Source organism: Ursus maritimus, unplaced genomic scaffold (assembly GCF_017311325.1).
Source record: "Ursus maritimus isolate PB19 unplaced genomic scaffold, ASM1731132v1 scaffold_8, whole genome shotgun sequence".
Lineage (NCBI taxonomy): Eukaryota > Metazoa > Chordata > Mammalia > Carnivora > Ursidae > Ursus > Ursus maritimus.
Window position 1 is genome coordinate 38,291,789 of NW_024426996.1, and position 5,960 is coordinate 38,297,748.

At 36.7% G+C, this 5,960-nt stretch overlaps 1 non-coding gene across 1 annotated transcript; it reads left to right on the forward strand.

Annotated features, from left to right (window-relative positions):
• The first annotated feature begins 1,466 nt into the window (after nucleotides 1–1,466).
• LOC121101602 lies at nucleotides 1,467–1,575 on the forward strand. The gene has a single exon (XR_005833586.1). It is a non-coding gene; the product is annotated as a U6 spliceosomal RNA (small nuclear RNA).
• Nucleotides 1,576–5,960: the final 4,385 nt, after the last annotated feature.

Below are 5,960 nucleotides of genomic sequence, written 5' to 3' on the forward strand. Positions count from 1 at the left end.
TATGTCTGGCACACAGTGACTGCCTCTAGTATATTAGCTGCCATAACATTTTTTCTAAGAAGCAGTATACATTAGTGACTAAGAATATGAACTCCACAGTCAACCTATTTGGATTCAAATACAGATTTCACCACTTCTCAGCTGTGCGATGATATTTAGAAGTGTGGCTCTTAGAAGGTGATCAGTTCGTGAGGATGGAACCCTTATGAATGGAATTAGTGTCCTTATAAATGAGGTGTCAGAGAGCTCCCTCAACAAAAGTGGGCCTTCACCAGACACTGAATCTTCTTGTGCCTTGATTTTGGACTTTCCATCCCCCAGAATGGTGGGAAGTAAATTTCTGTTGTCTAGAAGACACAAAGTCTGTGGAATTTTGTTACAGCAGCCCAAACAGATCAAGACACACATACATTCACATACACACACATTAACTTAGAACAATTCTTAGCATATAGTAAATAATACATATGCTAGTCATTTTATTATTATTATTAATTATTATTATTACTATGAGTTAAGAAAGGCAATATATAAGTAGTAAGTAGTGACATAACAGTTTACACAATTAGAAGTTTTAGGGGATCTCTCTGATATGCTGGAAGAGCCTTGAATTTTAACTATGATAAGTTTTTACCCAATATCTCTGAGCTACACCCTCCTCATCTGTAAAGTGGGATAATAAAATAATCTTTAGTCTGCCACATTACAATAAAAATCAGAAGTCATATTTGTTGAGCTTTGAATCAAGGGACTAAGGCAACTTTCCTGCCTAAATACCATGCTGAACTTCTTCCCCTCTAGAGTATGGCCAAGGGAAATATGTACACAAGGAATCACGTCAGATGTGAAAATAAGTGCTGTTCTATAAATGACTTGAAGCTACATATAAATTCACTAGGATAATCCACAGAACTCAGGAAAATGCTGTACTTATGATTAAAGTTGTATTACAAAGAATACAATACATGAACACTGAAATGAAGAGATCAAGATCTAAGAGAGTCACAAACACAAATATTCCATGTCTTTAAGACACGTCATCCTTCCAGCACATCAATGTATGTTTACCAACTAAACCTTGGTGTAATAATCATCGACCACATAACAGATCTCAATCTCCAGCCCCTCTCCTTTCCCCAAAGGTCAGGAGGTAAGGTTAATATCACCAGAATCAAAGCTTCAACCCTCTAATCACAGAGTTGTTTTTCCAACTTGGTCAGTCCCCATGTTGACATCTAGGGTCCCACCAGGAATTAGCATAAACTCAGAGGTAATCCTGGGGTCCCACAGTGAATAACGAAGATACTCCTGTCCCTTGGGAAATTCCAAGGATTTAGAAGCTCCCTCACAAGAACTCAGGAAAAAGATCAAAGACATTCTTTATTATATAATGAATGGGGAGCTTATAAAATTGGATTTCATTCAACTACCCTGTTTAATAAGACAACATCAAAAAAGGAACTAAAGTACTTGCTTTGGCATCACATATACTAAAAAACTGGAACCATACAGAGAAGATTAGCATGGCCCCTGACCAAGGATGACACAAAAATACATAAAATATTCCATTTTTTTTAAAAGATTTTATTTACTTATTTGACAGAGAGAGAGACAGCCAGCGAGAGAGGGAACACAAACAGGGGGAGTGGGAGAGGAAGAAGCAGGCTCCCAGCCGAGGAGCCTGATGTGGGGCTCGATCCCAGACTGCCAGGATCATGCCCTGAGCCAAAGGCAGATGCTTAACGACTGAGCCACCCAGCGCCCCAACATTCCATATTTTTTAAAAGCAAGTGATGTAGCTGACTTTCCTAACACACAAAAACAGATGCAGAGATAGATAAAATGAGGAGGCAAAGGAATATGTAAAAAATTTTAAAAACAGGACAAAATCTTAGCAAGAGACCTAATGAAACAGTGATAGGCACTACACCTGATAGAGAATTTAAAGTAATGACCATAAGGATACTTGTTAGACCTGAGAAAAGAGTGGAAGACATCAGTGAGACCTTTAACAAAGAGATGAAAAAGGGACCAATCAGAAATGAAGAATACAATAACTGAAATTAAAATACTAGATGGAATACAGGGCTGGTCAGAAGCAGCAGAACAAATCAACAGCCTGGAGGACAGAGTAATGGAAAGTAACCAAGCTGAGTAGATGAGGGGAAAAACATTATACAAATTGAGAACAGACTTAGGGGACTCAGTGACTCCAACAAGTGTAATAACGTTCGCATTACAGGAATCCCAAAAGAAGAGAGAGCAAAGGGAACATAAAATTTCTTTGAAAAAATAAAGGATAAAAACTGCTCAAATTTGGGGAAGGAAACATAAATTCAGATCCAGAGATACCCCAACAAAATCAACCTAAGGAGGTCCACAACAAGACACATAGTAATTAAAATGGCAAAAAAGCAGTGATAAACAATGAATTCTAAAAGAAACAGGAGAAAAGAAAGCAGCTACATTCAAGGGAAACCCCATAAGCCTATCAGCAGATTTTTCAACACAAACTTTACAGGCCAGAAAGGAGTGGCATGCTATATTCAAAGAGCAGAGAGGTGCTTGGGTGACTCAATCAGTTGAGCATCTGACTCTTGGTTTCAGCTCAAGTCACGATCTCAAGGTTGTGGAATCAAACCCTGCATCAGGCTCCACACTTGGCTGGGAGTCTGCTGAACATTCTCTCCCTCTCCATCTCCCTCTGCCCTGCCACCCACTCAGCTGCTCTCTAAAAATAAATAAATAAATCTTAAAAAAAAAAAAAAAAGTACCAAAAGGGAAAAGTCTGTAGCCAGAGTACTTATCCAGCAAAACTATCATTCAGAATAGAAGGAGAGTTAGAGTTTCCAAGACAAACAAAAGTTAAGGGAGTTCATGACCATTAAACCAGTCCTACAAGAAATGTTAAAGGGGAATCTGTGAATGGAAAGGAAAGACCATAAGTAAGAGTAACAAAAGTGGAAAGCTCAAAAGCAGTAACAATATCAGTAAATCTCACTCGAGGGACTCACTAAGCAAAAGGAAGTAAAGTATGACACCATATACCTAAAACAAAGGGAAAAGAGGAGTCAAGAATGAGTTCAAACTTAAGCAACCATCAACTTCAGATAGATTGCTGTAGACAGAAGAGGTTACATAGAAGCCTCATGGTAACCACAAATCAATCACCAGGAATAATTTTGCAAAAAAGAAAGAGAAAGGAATCCAGATCTATCACTAAAGAAAGCCAGCTTATGGTGAGAGAAGAGAGCAAGGAAAGAAAGGAACAAAGAAGAACCACGAAAACAAACACAAGACAAATAACAAAATGGCAATAAATACATACCTATCCATAATTACTTGAGTGTAAATGGACTAAATCCTCCCATCGGAAGACAGAAGGCGATGGAATGAATAAAAAAACAAGACCCATCTATATGCTGCCTACAAGCGACTCACTTCAGACCTAAAGACACATGCAGATTGAAAGTGACAGGATGGAGAAATATTTGTCATACAAATGGATGTGAAAAGAAATCTGGGGTAGCAATGCTTCTATCAGACACAGTCAACTTTAAAACAGTGAAATGAAGACTGTAATGAGAGACAAAGGACACTATATAATCACTAAGGGGACAATCCAAAAAGAAGACATAACAATTGTAAATATTTATGCACCCAATATGGAAGCACCCAAATACAAAGGGCACCTAGTAACAAACATAAAGGAAACAATCAATAATAATACAGTAATAGTATTACTTACATCAGTGGCCAGATCATCTAGACAGAATCAACAAAGACACAGTGGCTTTGAATGACATACTGGACTAGATGGATTGAACAGACATAGAACATTCCATCCTAAACCGGCAGAATACACATTCTTTTCAAGTGCACATGGAACAGTCTTCGGAATAGATCACATATCAGGTCACAAAAGAAGTCTCAACAATTTCAAAAAGATCAAATGCGTCTTCTCTGACCACAACAAATCTGTCTTCTCTGACTACAACAGATGAAACTAGAAATCGACCATAAGAAAAAATCTGGAAAGAGCACAGATAGATGGAGGTTAAACAACATGCTACTAAACAATGAATTAGTCCATCAAGAAATCAAAGAGGAAATCAGAAAATACATGGAAACAAATAAAAGTGAAAACGCAATGATCCAAAAATCATTCACATGCAGCAAAATTGGTTCTAAAAGGGAAGTTTAGAGCAATACAGGCCTACTACCCCAAGAAGCAAGAAAAATCTCAAATAAACAACCGAACCTTACACCTAAAGGAGCCAGGAAAAGTAGAACGAACAAAACTCATTTCAGCAGAAAGAAATCCTAAAGATTAGAGTAGAAATAAATGATAACAAAACTAAAAAAATAACAGAAGAGATCAATGAAACCAGGAGCTGGTTCTTTGAAGAGATCAACAAAATTGATAAACCTCTAGCCAGACTCATCCAAAAAAGAGAGAAAGGACTCAAATAAACAAACTCAGAAACAAATGAGGAGAAATAACGACACTTCAGAAATACGAAGAGAACATTATGAAAAAGTATATGCCAACGAATAAGACAACCTGGAATAAATTTCTAGCAACATACAACTTACCAAAACTGAAACAGGAAGAAATAGAAAATTTGAACAGACCAATTACCAGCAATGAAATCGAATCCGTTAATATCTGTTCTTCTCAAACTTTTCCAAAAAATAGAAGAAGAAAGAAAACTTCCTAATTCATTTGAGAGACCAACGTTACCCTGATTCCAAAACCACATAAAGACACAACAAAAAAAGGAAACTACAGGGCAATATCTTCAATGAACATAGTTGCAAAAATCCTCAATAAAAAATATTAGCAAACTGAATCCAACAGTACATTAAAAAAAGTATTCACCAAGATCAGCTGGGACTTTTTCGTGGGATGGAAGGGTGGTTCAATATTAGCAAATCAATCAATGTGATACATCACCTCAATAAGAGAAAGGATAAAAACCGTATGATCATTTCAAAAAATGCAGAAAAAGCATTTAACAAAGTATAATATCCAGTCATGGTAAAAACCATCAACAATATAGATTTAGAGGGAACATACCTAAACATAACAAAGGCCTTAAATGAAAAAACACACAGCTCACCTCATAGTCAATGGTGAAAGACTGAGAGCTTTTCCCCTAAGGTCAGGAATGAGACAAGGATGTCCACTCTCACCACTTTTATTCAATATAGTACTGGAAGTTCCAGCCACAGCAATCAGACAAGAGAAAGGAGTAAAAGCATCCAAACTGATAAGGAAGAAGTAAAACTTTCACTATTTGCAGATGACATGATAGTTTACATAGAAAACCCTAAGGTCTCCACTAAAAAACTACTACAACTGATAAATGAATTCTTTAAGGTCACAAGATACAAAATCAATGTCCTTAAATCTGCTGCATTTCTCTACACTAATAATGAAGCAAAAGAAAGAGAAATGAAGAAAACTATCCCACTTACAATAGCACCAAAAATAATAAAATACCTAGGAATACACTTACCAAAGAGGTGAAAGTCCTATACTCTGAAAACTGTAAAGCACTGATGAAAGAAATTGAAAATGACACAAAGAAATGGAAAGACATTCCATGCCCCTGGACTGGAAGAACAAATACTGTTAAAATGTCTAAACCACCCAAAGCAACCTACACATCCAATGCCATCCCTATCAAAATGCCAACAGCATTATTCACAGAACTAGAACAAACAATCCTAAAATTTATATGGAATCACAAAAGACCCTGATTAGCCAAAGCTGTCTTGAAAAAAGAAAAACAAAACTGGAGACACAATTCCAGACTTCAAGTTATATTATAAAGCTGTAGTAATCAAAGCAGTATGGTACTCGTGCAAAACCAGATACACAGATCAGTGGAAAAGAACAGAAAACCCAGAAATAAACCACAATTATATGGTCAATTAATCTTTGACAGAGGAGG